A 13,591-nucleotide genomic window follows, 5' to 3' on the forward strand; every position below is an offset into this window, starting at 1 on the left:
TTTCTTTGGCCCAATTAAGTTGGGTCATGGTAGTAGGATTGGCTTGCTTGAAATAAAATGGTTGCTTTAGGAGTTGGTAACTTAATATTTCCTGATCTGAACTATATATCTGTAATAAAGATATATCAATGATCTTCTATGGGCTATTGAAAATTTACATATATATGTATACACATATGTATATATATGTATGTACATATAAGTATAATATGTATACATATGATGTTCGTGCAGCCAGCAATAGGCAAAGCAGAGAGCATGGCTTCTAGTAGTTTGCGGATTGTAGCAACAGAGATTGCTTTCCTCTTGGGGACTGGATGCCACCAGATAGGACAACAGACTCTCCTTTCTTAGGAACCTTTGAACGTTGCAGGAATTGTTTGGGTGTTGTCATAGTTACCGGTACTGGTGACTTCCCCCAGTAGCCTTGTCCCCTTTGTTTCTTCTTCTTCTTTTTTTTTTTTTTTTTGAGACGGGGTCTGGCTCTGTCGCCCAGGCTGGAGTGCAGCGGAGTGATCTCGGCTCACTGCAAGCTCCGCCTCCTGGGTTCACGCCATTCTCCTGCCTCAGCCTCCCGAGTAGCTGGGACTACAGGTGCCTGCCACCACGCCTGGATAATTTTTTTGTATTTTTAGTAGAGACGGGGTTTCACTGTGTTAGCCTCGGTCTCCTGACCTCGTGATCCGCCCACCTCGGCCTCCCAAAGTGCCGGAATTACAGGCCTGAGTCACCGTGCCAGGCCCCCTTTGTTTCTTCTTATGGAAGGTCCTTTTGGAATCCCAGGGTGGTATAGAGAGAGTTAGAACCTGGTCTTGCCAGGTTTCTTGCTCATGAGATAAAGCTTGGATTAAAGAAGGAAACTCTGGCAAAGATTTTAAAAATGAAACCTGTCATCCTGGCTTACAGTGTCTCTCCCAGTCACTTCCTAACCCCATCCACTTCAACATCAGAGCAACCCACATCCCAAGAAAGACAGAAGAGAAGGCTTCTGTGGTTTGTCTTTCTTGGCTCTTCCAATAACCATGTAAATAAGTGGTTCTCAAGTGTGGTCCCAGGACAAGCAGCCTTCACCATACCCTGTGAGTTATTAGAAGTTGTTAAAAGTGCAAATCATGCTGTCCCACCTGGATGTACTGACTCAGCAACTGGGGAGATGAGACCCAGCAGCCTGTGTTTCAGCAAGTTGTCCAGGTGATTTTTGAGAAGAGCTGTTCTAAGCAACCACTAATTAAACCCTAATTTCCAATTCCTTGAGTCTTCCTGGCACTTCTGTAATTAATTTGTCTGCTAGTAAACATTAAAAATATCAGATTACTTAATTTTACATATTAGATATTGAAAATAATATGAAACTATCATGAGATCATATCGTATTAGATATTGAAAGTATCCAGTATTTTTCCAGAGTCACAAAACAAAATTGAAAGGAAAAAAAGAATATAACAGTGATACTCTTGAGCTGTTAAGTGGGGACAAGGGAAGCCCATTCCATAAACTTGGGGACATTTTGATTGAAGGAAGCATATGGACTGGAACAATTCTTGGATTAGAACAAAAAGAACTGGGAAAAGGGAACCAATTAAAAAATTATCTGTCTTTCAGTTTTTTAACCATGCAGAAACCTAAACTTGTAGGACTACCAAAAACTCTATTAGTACTTTAAATTTCTTAATGATTCCAATTCTTTAGGACCTAAAACCAGTTGTTTGGATTCCTGGAAATGGCAGGAACTTTTAGGATGCTGCTCTATTAATGAATTACAATTTTAACATTTTCTGAAGGCTTCCAGCGGGGCAAAATTGATGCCTTTGAGATCAGGGACTCTGTCTTTATTATGGTGACACATGGGAGTGAAATAGAGCCCTTGTTCTTGATGGCACTGAGCACTTTCACTTCTGTAATGTCATTGTTTGCTCATAATAACCTCTCACATTTGTCTGGCTCTGTGGTTTTTAAAGCTCTTTGAATTTGGTCTTGTATTTTATTTTCATAAAACCTCTCTACTGTGGGTACCTGTGATTAACATTTATGATCCTGTTTCCTTAGCTATGAAATGCAGGAAGGGGCTTGTCCAAGATCCCATGACCTGTGGGTGGCTACCTCTTCCATTATCTTTCTTTTTTTTTTTTGAGATGGAGTCTTGCCCTGTCACCCAGGCTGGAGTGCAATGGCATGATCTCAGCTCACTGCAACCTCTGCCTCCCAGGTTCAAACGATTCTCCTGCCTCCGCCTTCCAAGTAGTTGGGATTACAGGTGCCTGCCACCACATCCAGTTAATTTTTGTATTTTTATTATTATTTTTTTCTTTGAGACGGAGTCTCATTCTTTCACCCAGGCTGGAGTGCAATGGCACGATCTCAGCTCACTGCAACCTCTGCCTCCCAGGTTCAAAAGATTCTCCTGCCTCTGCCTTCCAAGTAGCTGGGATTACAGGCGCCTGCCACCACGACCAGTTAATTTTTGTATTTTTATTATTATTATTTTTCTTTGAGACGGAGTCTCGTTCTTTCACCCAGGCTGGAGTGCAATGGCGTGATCTCAGCTCACTGCAAGCTCCGCCTCCCAGGTTCATGCCATTCTCCTGCCTCAGCCTCCCTAGTAGCTGGGACTACAGGCACCTGCCACCACGCCCGGCTAATTTTTTGTATTTTTTAGTAGAGACAGGATTTCACCATGTTAGCCAGGATGGTCTCGATCTCCTGACCTCGTGATCTGCCCGCCTCGGCCTCCTAAAGTGCTGGGATTACAGGCGTGAGTCACCGTGCCTGGCCTAATTTTTGTATTTTTAGTAGAGATGGAGTTTCACCATGTTGGCCAGGCTGGTCTTGAACTCTTGACCTCGTGATCTGCCCGCCTTGGTCTCCCAAAGTGCTGGGATTACAGGCATAAGCCACTGCACCTGGCCCCATTATCTTTTTAAAAATAAAAAGGGCCAGTGATACTGCTTTTCTGTTTTTTTAAGAAAATACATGGATATGTATAAAAGCATTGACATGTTGCTAGAACTTGGCAAATGGTAGTTATTCTTATCCTATTGTCTCATTTAATATGGGGAATCTTAGAGGAATTAGTGGCTTTTTGGTGACATACAGGCCATTGCAGAGTTGAAACTATGACTCAGGTGACTGGGCTCTTAGCCAGCTGTTCTCACCAGTCGTGTATAAGCATTCCCTTTTCTCCATAGACTGGCCAACATCTGGTATTTTTTTACTTAATAGTAGTCATTCTGACTAGTGTGAGATGGTATCTCATTGGTTTTGACTTACATCTCTTTGATAATTAGTGATACTGAGCATTTTCTCACGTTTATTGGCTGCTTGTACGTCTTGTCTTGATAAGTGTCTGTTTGTGTCCTTTGCCCACTTTTTATGTGGTTGTTTGCTTTTTTCTTGTTGATTTGTTTGTTAGCTCAAGTCTTAGTCCCTCAGGCCTCACCATCATCTTCCTTCAGCCCAGTTCTCCTCTCTACTTCCTCCTCTGGAACTCCTCACTAGAACCCCGAAAAAAGCAAACAGAAACATTTCCTGAATGCTTGCTGCAAATCAAACGCAATTCTAGACATGGGCGATGCAGAGACACAGGCCAGCTGGCCACCACATGTCATTCATTCTAAGTAGCACTTTTGCTGTTTTTAAAAACATGTCAATGTCTCCGAAATCAGGGTATGTCTTACCACTCATAGCCCATTGGCAAGTTCTTTTCTTTCTTAGAGGTACATAAAACAATGATGCATTTTACAACCATGGCATCTTAGGTTTGTTGAAATATAATAGTTTCTCCCTTCAAGGAACTTACAGGCTGCCTTCAGGGTGAGGCAAGAACACAGTAAGAGCTAAGTGAGAGCATGCCTGTGAGCCAGGGAAGGAGCCCTTCCTTCTAACCTGGAGCATCAGCGGGTTCTCCCTGATAGGGGACGATCTGAACTAGAGCTTGAAGGAGGAGTGGATTTTTCTGGTTTTTTTCCCTTGCTCTGTCGCTCAGGCTGGAGTGCAGTGGCACAATCATGGCTCCTGGGCTTAAGCGATCCTCTCACCTTGGCCTCCCAAAGTGCTGGGACTACAGGTGTGAACTGTGCCCAGTCAGATGAGTGGAATTCTAATAGGCAGAGGAAGGGTGGAAGGGCATTTTACTCTCAGGAATCTGTATAAGCAAACACCAAGAAACTCGCAAAGGTGCAGGTGGTAGGAATCACCACTTGGAAGGAAGGTGCGGTCAGCGCTGATATTCAGCACTCCTGGCTGTCAACTTTCTAAAGTATTTCCTGACTAGTTGTAACCAGCAGCTGCTCCAGGCCTCCCAAGTGCATCCTGTCACCTGGGCTGTCCCCCTGCCATCTCCCCTTGGTCCAGCAACTAAGGGGTTTATGTGGGCTGAGCCCAGAGCCTCCAGGTTCCTCTAATTGGTTGGTTGGTGCCAGGTGCTTCCCTCTGTTAGAGGTTGTGCTTATTACTCTGGTTGGAGAACAACCCTGGGAGCTGATATAGCAAGGAAACCTCCCTGAAGCCAGATCAGAGAATGACAGACGGGTGCTGTGGGCCAGGACACTGGCTGCCAAATCTTTAAAATTGTGCCCTTCCACATTTGCTCATGCATCCTCAGTAACTGCGTATTTATTTATTAATGGAAACAGCTATTACTGTGCCATTATGTAAATCTAAAACATACCCCCAAATAGAAGTTAAAAAATGAGATAAATAACAATTGAAGTCAGAACATTTTCTGTCCCCAGTGCAGGGACTCATCGGGGTCTCTCCGCCTGGCAAGTGCCCCCAGTTTACCAGGGTGCTGTCTAGACACTGGAGAGGCTGGGGCTGCAGTGAAATTACCCTTCATGTTAGAGGCACGAGGAACACAGGGAAGGAAATAGCGATAAGAGACAAGACCAAGAAGTAAATCCAGAAATACCCAGCAGTGTTTTTAAACATGACAACCATACCTTGGCCAGTGCTTGTTTGTAAGCTCTATTAGTGGGTCATTTTCCTGGCCCCAGAGCAGCACCGCACAATGTAAATGCATGACTCAGTAAGGTGGTGGAGCTTTGGGTATGGTGAGAAGCACCAGCGAAGCCACAGGGAGGGTAGCAAGGGCATGTGAGTCCCAACGGAAGAACGACTGGAAGTTGGGACTCCCCAGTTCCCTGAGAAACAGGAGGGGCACTCCTGGCCAGGTTGGGGCAGGGTGTGTGAGGACCTGCAGGACCTGAGCGGGATGCTGCCTACCTTGGCCCATTTTGGCCGGGCAATTACATGGGGTCTGGGTGGAGAGCCTCAGCCTGTGATGTCTCTCTATTCCTTCCAGAGGGCTTTGAGGACACGACAAAGACCACAGCAGCCCAGCTCTGTTTTTCTTTCCTTTCTCATCTGCAATGAGGGGCAAGTGGGGTGCCTGTTACAGGGAAGTGGGCAAGAGAATCAGAGTACCCCAGGGTCAGGTGGAAGTCATTGGAGCCACTCCTCACCAACTGAGAGATGCCTTTAACCCAGCAGAAGAGTACCTCCTAGGGGTGCCGTCAGTCCATGAGATACGTGTGCAGCTTGGCCACTGGGTTGATCTGACTGAATGATCAGACCACAAGTGTTTACAAAGGTCCTGAGCCTGCCTACGTCAAGAGATGGTTCCCTTTGCCTGGCTAGTAACTAGCACTTAATAAACATTACAATAAGGCAGTCACTGCGCTAACACTTTCCCCTACTCATTCATTTACTCCTTACATGAACTCGAAAGGAGTGGTACTATTTTTATCCCCACTGTACAGATAAGAAGAGGGAGGCATAAGAAGATAAAGGCTTTCTTTTTTTGTTATTTAATATTTATTTCATAATAATAAACTTAACTCTGCAATCCAGCTAGGCATGGAAGGGAACAAGGAAACATGGAACCCAAAGGGAACTGCAGCGAGAACACAAAGATGACAGGATAGTGCGAGCAAATGGGGTGAAGGGTGCTCCCCTGAGCTACAGAAGGAATGGTCTGGTGGTTAAGATAAAACACAAGTGAAACTTACTAGAGTTGTCCACAGTCAGCTGGACAACTGGTCTCTGACAACTCTTCTTGCTGGTCTTGCCATTCCTGGACCCAAAGCGCCCCATGGCCTCCACAATATTCATGCCTTCTCTCACCTTGCCAGAGACCACTCACTTCCCATTCAACCACTCTGTCTTGGCAGTGCAGATGAAAAACTGGGAACCGTTTGTATCGGGTTCCGCATTTGCCATGGACAGGATGCCAGGACCTGTATGCTTTAGGATGAAGTCCTCATCATCAAATTTCTCCCCGTAGATGGACTTGGCACCAGTGCCATTATGACGTGTGAAGTCACCGCCCTGACACATAAACTCTGTAATAATTCTATGAAAGCAGGAACCTTTATAACCAAATCCTTTCTCTCCAGTGCTCAGAGCATGAAAGTTTTCTGCTGTCTTTGGAAACTTGTCTGCAAACAGCTCAAAGGAGACGCAGCCCAAGGGCTCGCCGTTGACGACGATGCTGAAGAACATGGTGGGGTTGACCACGGCTGACAGTATGGGGCTCCCAGTGGTGGCGGCATCTGCAAAAGCCAAGACTTTCTTGAGTTATACAAGAAGGAAGCAACAGTGCTGGGATTTGAACCCAGGAATGTCTCGATCTAGAAGCTGTGCTCTAAACCACTAGGCGTCACTGCCTGAGACTGGTGGGAGAACTGACATGCGCTCCACAGCCTTGCAGGTCCACCAGCAAACTCCCAGCCCACCCATAGGCTCATCAACAGCACCTTGGATCAAAGATTTCCATGAATCTCGGAAAGATATATAGTCCAGATTTTTTCTAAAAACTGACATGCAGGGTTTTGTTGTTGTTTTCGACTCCTTTGTTTTGCTGGATAGGTTTGCTTTAAATACTAAAGGAATAAAACATCTAGGACTATAGCTCCATGGGCTGCCTTCATTACCACTACCTCTGCAGTGCTGAGAACACACATGCATTGAATGTGTAATCAGAATATAACTGGGGGTCTGTGTGGCCTGGGCTATGCATGATGCCGACTCAAATAAACAGCGATTTTATTGGACCCTCTCCTTCTTCCAGAAGATCAATGGAAAGTACCTTCCAATTTTTGGTCCCTCAAGCCCCCAAAGGTCAGAGGGAGGGGAGGAAAATACCTTCTTGATGCACCAGAAATCACCTTATAAACCTCATCCTCCGTGGGGCACAGTGGCTCACACCTGTAATCTCAGCACTTTGGGAGGCTGAGGAGAGAGGATCATTTGAGGTTAGGAGTTTTGAGATCAAGCTGGGCAAAATAGTGAGACCTCGTCTCTATAAAAAAATTTAAAAAATGAGCTGGGCATGGTGATGCGTGCCTGTAATCCCAACTTGAGCCCAAGAGGTTGTGGCTTCAGTGAGCTGTGATCGCCCCACTGCACTTCAGCCTGGGCCACAGCACGAGACCCTGTCCCTTATAAAAAAAATTTGTCTTTATTGAAATGATTCTCAGTATCCTCTATGCTACTGCAGCTGATTTCCAAAGCCGCCTCATCTGCTGTGCTCTCAGCTCTTAATAAACCCATCCGAAGTGCAGCTCTTCTCTTCCAGCAACTCCTTGTTTTTATGTTCATATCCAAGGGAATCTTAGCTTTGTCCAGAAGCAAAACCCCCATGACAAGGACTCCAATTTTGCCTCTCTTTTCTGGCCACTGCCTCTGCGTCACCAAACCCCAGGGACAAATTGGCAAAGACAAAGGTGGCTCTAAGAGGAAGAGGGAGAGAGAAAGGGAGTGAAAACTCACACACCACAAAGTCTTGTTCCTGTTGAAAATGCAGGAATATAAAGCCCAGTACCAGAGCTTCCCATGATTGAGGCCTAGACCCCTGGTTTCTGGGCTGTCTAGTGGGTGAGGGCCCAGGGCCTGGAGGTGTTACAGGATCCTCAGGCCTGATTTGGTGGACAGGACCATGTTCAGGGGAAAATGTGGAGACAGGGCTGCACGCTTACTCTCAGGAGACTGGGCTCTTTTTTCTGAGCATCCCTGAGAAACCATCCTTAGGTTTTGGTACTACTCACCGGGTTGTGCCTAGCTTCCTGGCTTTGGAACTTCATTCACTTCTTCCACCCTTCCCAACCCTTCCCTTCCCCCTTCCAATAGGCTGACACCCACTCCTCCTAGAACTCTACCATAACTCACCATCCTACAAGAGCTTCCTTCTGTTTGGGATAGAACTTCGGTGGCCTGCATGCTAGCCATGAAAAGCATTATGATGGCCTTTTCCTAACCATAACAACTATTTATTTCCACTCGCTTCATTTACTTTACATTTCCCTCTCCTCTATATTAGATTTCACCAAACCATATACTTATAAATTAACTTGCACAGAATATTCTGCTAGCTTATTTTGGTGAACATGAAACTGAATGCAAAAATATCCATCCTTCAAAGAATTTCACATTCTAATGTCACCAATTTTTCGACATTCGAATGCCAGTAAATTTTTTGGAAAGTTGAAATAGAACATAATGAGGCAGCAAAACGAGACCAGGAGGGTTCTGCACCATGCTCCAACAATCTTCAGTCCCCCTTCACTGTTCATGTCTAGGGCTGAGGAGTTCTAAAGCGAATCACCTTTTGCCTCAAGGACTTTTTTTGAAACATGGTCTTGCTCTGTGGCCCAGGCTGGAGTGCAGTGGCGTGGTCACAGCTCACTGCAGCTTCAACCTCCTGGGCTGAAGCGATCCTCCCATCTTGGCCTCTCAAGTACCTGGGACCACAGGCGTGCCACTACACCTGGCTAATTTATTTTTATTTTAGTTTTTGTAGAGACGGGGTCTCGCCACATTGCCCAGGCTGATCTGAAACTCTTGAGCTCAAGAGATCCTCCTGCTTCCTCCTTCCAAAGCGCTGGGATCACAGGCGTGAGCCGCTGCTCCGGCCATCCCTGGAGGATGATTCATCAGGCAGACATTAATTCTTTCACGAGGATCACGGATCCGGCTCTTTACAGGAAGCCTGCGCCCCGCCTTAGTCCTCCACCTCTTCGTGCGGCTCCAGGCAGCTGCCAACAGATGGCGCCCGCCCGCCTATTTCTCTCCCTGCGGCTTTTGGGCCCGGAGGGGAGGTGGGGGGAGTCCCAATTGCAGAGGAACTGGTGAGCCCGGGCCAAAATTTCTTCTGGCATCTGGAATGCATTAAAAACAACCCACAAATCTGAAGCTCCTTTTGGCGGGGGGAGAGAGAGAGACAGAGAGAGAGAGAGGAGAGAGGGAAGAGAGAGGAGAGACAGAGAGAGAGATGAGACAGAGGTGAGAGGAGAGAGGGGAGAGAGGGGAGAGAGGAGAGAGAGAGAGAGAAAGGAGAGAGAGAGGGAAGAGAGAGGAGGGACAGGGAGAGAGAGAGGAGAGAGAGAGAGAGGAAAGAGGAGAGAAAGGAGAGAGAGGAGAGAGGGAAGAGAGAGAAGAGACAGGGAGAGAGAGAGAGAGACGAGCGAGAGAGAACAAGGAACTTGAAAAACTAAGGGGAAAGGGCGGAGGAGAGGCAGCAGCGCGGTCCCCGCAAGCGTTCGCTTTCCTGCATTGGCCGAGCAGCCCCCAGCACGCCTGCTCTGTGGGGCAGGGCCGTGCGGCCCCAAGGAAGGATGCGGTGAGCCAGAGGGTTCCAGATAAAGGAGGGGATCCCCAAGGCTCCGGGCCAGCCAGTCCCTCTTTTACTGGCACCACGGTCCCTCCTAGGCGGGGACGAAGAGGGAAGGGGTGGAGGCCTCTACCCTCCCCTCTGCGTGTGGCTGTGTCCCTTTGCAGAATGACAGGCTCTTACTTCCGAGGGCGGAGACTAATGGGTAAGGCTTAACAGATCCAGTTCCAGAAATTATCTGTGTTTTTTTTCAATCACCCTCTTGTGCCCCTCTCCCCCATTTAATTTCATCTTTTATCTTTTTCTGGGCCTTCGTAATGACAAGTGGTTTTATAAGTTGACCAGTTTTACTACTTAGTGTCTAACAGGCCGAGTGATTACACCGTTGAAGGAGGTCACGGCGGGAAGGACATGGAGAGAGATTGGGGGGGCGGGTGATGAGGCCTGTGAGCTCCCTCCCGGGCTGTGCCTCCGTGGTGACCCCTCTCAGGCCTGGGGAATGAGATCTGGTTCTCCCTCCTCCTCTTGGAGCCAGGGGGCGCCTTCGTGACTAAGGAGGGAGAGGATCTGGCCTTGTGCAGCTCTGCCTACTGACAGGTCACACCTGTTCTCCAGCTGGGTGGCAGCTCCCTGAATCAGGCCAGTTTCTACTTTTTCACCTAACTCACATGATTTCCACTTCAATCCCACTACCGCTGGCTGCCCCACTGTGGACAGCTTCATTAAACTCCTAAAGGCAGTCTTTTGATAGAAATGAGTGGCAGAAAAGGCTCAGAGCAACCAGGCCAGTCTCAGCCCACTTACTGCAGTTAGCCTCTCTGTTATGCCTCACTTTCCCCAAGGACTCTGAGGAGTGGCTATTAGTACTACAGCTCCTGAGTGAATACTGAGGCCAGTCCCACAAATGTGAGGTTCTCTTCTTTCCTCCGTGAGTCGTTGGGTGAAATAGAACTCTTGTTAATAGCTCACCAAGTTAATTAAAGATTGAGAAGGTAGGCATTGTGAATATGGGATTAAATAATGTCCAAGTGGTAGAATGAACTTCAAGAGAAATAGAGAGGAAAAGGATCTAGTGGTCATAGTGAATCCCAAGTTGAAATGAGTCAACGGGAAGGGACGGGGATGAACAGGAAGGGACAGTGGGAAAACCCTGGCAGAAATGCTTTAGCTACATCCTGTACCTTCCCACTGTTATTAGAGGAGGTGGAGGTTGCAGTGAACCAAGATCGCGTCACTGCACTCCAGCCTGGGCGACAGAGCGAGATTCCATCTCAAAAAAAAAAAAAAAAAAAAAAAAAAAAATCAGAATAGAAGCAGCGAAGGCATGCAGCTGCTTCTTTCCTGGAGCTGGGACGATAGCCCAGGTTGGATCCCTGAATGAAATGTGGGCTCCGACCAGCAGAGGTTTTTCTCAGGAGAATTAATAGCCACCAGAGCAAGGAAGGTCTGTGACAGGGTTAGGGTGGCCTCTGCGATGTTCACAGGCATCCTGGCATGTGGCAGAGACCGGCTCTTCATGTGGGGCACCTGCATCTCTGAGGGCAAATTATAACTCCACATATCCTAGAGCAAGATTCGTCAGGGAGGAAGATTTGTCTGGAAAAAAGACTCAGCAGTGTTGAAGACACACAGAACTACCCAGAATTTCCTTGGGGGCTGGAGTCATAACATTTCTGAGCTACTTTTACTGTGGGGAAACTGAGGCACTGAGTGATTTGCTGGAGGTCAGAGTTATGGCAGGAGCGACCACAAGAACACATGATCTGACAGAGTCTGTTTTCTTGCCCATGGACAGACTCTGGTCATGTTCAAAGGGGAGCCAGAACCGAGGTTGTTCACCCACTGGCTTAGAATATGATGTGGTGACAGTGGGGACAGTGCCCTGGAGCCACCCACTGAGAGTTTTTCTACCTGAGTAAATTAGGTCCATTTGGCGTGGAGACCAGGACAGGTGGACTCCTTAGAAGGCAGCCCAAGGCGCTAGGGCATCAGAAGGGCCAGAGTGAGCCTGGAGGACCCAGCACACCACAGGGGCTGTTATAGTGTTGGTGACACTCGGAACCTGTTGCCAGGGCAGGCGAGTAGCTGAGCTTGTCCCAGGATGAAACAGGCATGAGCTCTGGGAGCAGGTGGGATGTGGGCAGGCCATGGCCACCTCTGTGGGGCTGACTTCTTCCCCGTTGTCATTCCAAGTTTAATCAAGGACAGGGACCAGCGTGAAAGGGGCTTCTCAGGGCATTGGGCACCACCTGGGCTCTCTGAGTCCTCCATGCAGCACTTGCGTCCTGAATGGCATGGCTGAGCTCCAATAGCTTGACTCTGCAAGCTCATTTTTCTTCACTCCCTTTTACCTTGTGCCCACCCTCCTATCCTGTCTGACTCTGCTTTCCCTGTACAGCCTCACTCAGCCCCAGGCTGCTGCTCTTCTGTCCTGTCTTTACCTGGTGTGGAAAGCCTGTAGAGCTGGGAGTTATCTCCCATTTTCCCTCTAGGCCCAGCACAAGGTAGTGACGGACAGCACAGACTCTGGAGCCAGTGATGGACATCAAATTCCATATCTGACGCTGTGTGATTTGGGGCAGGTTACTCAGTCTCTGTGGGCTTCAGTTCATTTCCTCATCTGGAAAATGGAGATACTAATAGCATCTACATCACTGAGTTTTTGTTGGATTTAATGAGTTAATGCGTGTAAACTGCTTAGCTGGTGCTGGACGCAGGGTAAATTGTCAGTAATGCTAGCCATTATTAACATCTTCCTGTCTAGTCCTAAATCTGGCTCTCCTCAGGGAGTCCTGCTCTGTGGGAGAGGAATAGAGGCTGACAGGGTCAGTCTATGCCTAGTCTTCCAGGCTAATAGTTTCCAAATGGGAAACCTTGCAGGATGCTCAAAAACTTTTCTGGGATATGGGGAGACTTGAATTTCTGTGTCAGAGTTTGCTATGTATTCACTAAACTTCATTGCCTTTTCCTCCCAAGCACGAGCTAGACTACGTTTCCCAGCCTCCCTTGCTGGGACCACATGACTGCCTTTGGATGAATGGAGTCAGGGCAGCCATGATGCCATAATGTTGCCCCTTCCAGGTCTAGGTCTTAAGTCCCCTTGCATCATGCAGGCCTCAAGTCTTCCTCTCTTTCTCCATTCTTTGGTCAAAAGAAGAGGATTCCAAGGCCTTAGAGGATGAAAGAGCCATGAGATGTAAAGACCCTGCATCCTCAAATGAATGCAAGGGGCCAAGGCCCTCTCTACCATCCCCAACATGAGAAAGAAAGAAACTTTATTCTGTCAAGTCACTGAAATTTGGGAGATGAATTTGCTATAGTGATTCACCTGTACCATGTCACCTTCTATTAAAATTTATTTTAAATGCTGGGTGTGGTGGCTCACACCTGTAATCCCAGCACTTTGGGAGTCTGAGGCAGGCGGATCATGAGGTCAGGAGATCGAGACCATCCTGGCTAACATGGTGAAACCCCGTCTCTACTAAAAATACAAAAAATTAGCCGGGCATGGTGGTGGACACCTGTAGTCCCAGCTACTCGGGAGGCTGAGGCAGGAGAATGGCGTGAACCTGGGAGGCAGAGCTTGCAGTGAGCCGAGATTGCACCACTGCACTCCAGCCTGGGCAACAGAGTGAGACTCCATCTCAAAAAAAAAAAAATTATTTAAAAAATATCATCTTTTAAAATTCCCTATCTTTGGCTATGTTTCTTTCTCTCTCTCTATATGTATATATACACACATACATGTATGTTTTTATATATATATAGTGATTTCCAAGTTTTTTGATCACATGTCATTAAAAAGTTTAATGCTCAAACTTTTTAATGATTTGTGATGAAAACATTTGGAAACCACTGCTCCAGACTATTGGAACCACCAACTTAATTCTTCACTCGGGGGCCAGTGCCCACCTGAAGCCTCTTGTCCACTTACCACCTTCCAACTCACACTGTTATGTTTTATTTCCTTGCTGTCATATTGGAGAA

General features: G+C 47.3%; 1 protein-coding gene and 1 pseudogene across 2 annotated transcripts in view; one reads left to right on the forward strand and one right to left on the reverse strand.

The window, feature by feature from the left end:
- Window positions 1-5,842: 5,842 nt before the first annotated feature.
- LOC115894760 lies at window positions 5,843-8,724 on the reverse strand (annotated as a pseudogene).
- Window positions 8,725-9,461: 737 nt separating this feature from the next.
- CDRT4 (CMT1A duplicated region transcript 4) overlaps window positions 9,462-13,591 on the forward strand; it is a 76,478-nt gene continuing 72,348 nt past the window's right edge. The window contains exon 1 of one of the 2 annotated variants that reach the window (XM_030922848.1): window positions 9,462-9,613. The gene's annotated coding sequence lies outside the window, so the exon portion shown is untranslated. Of the gene's footprint in view, window positions 9,810-13,591 lie in introns of both variants that reach the window. The other variant, XM_030922850.1, reaches the window with a different exon arrangement.

The sequence above is a fragment of the Rhinopithecus roxellana genome, chromosome 19 (genome assembly GCF_007565055.1).
Source record: "Rhinopithecus roxellana isolate Shanxi Qingling chromosome 19, ASM756505v1, whole genome shotgun sequence".
Classification (NCBI taxonomy): Eukaryota; Metazoa; Chordata; class Mammalia; order Primates; family Cercopithecidae; genus Rhinopithecus; species Rhinopithecus roxellana.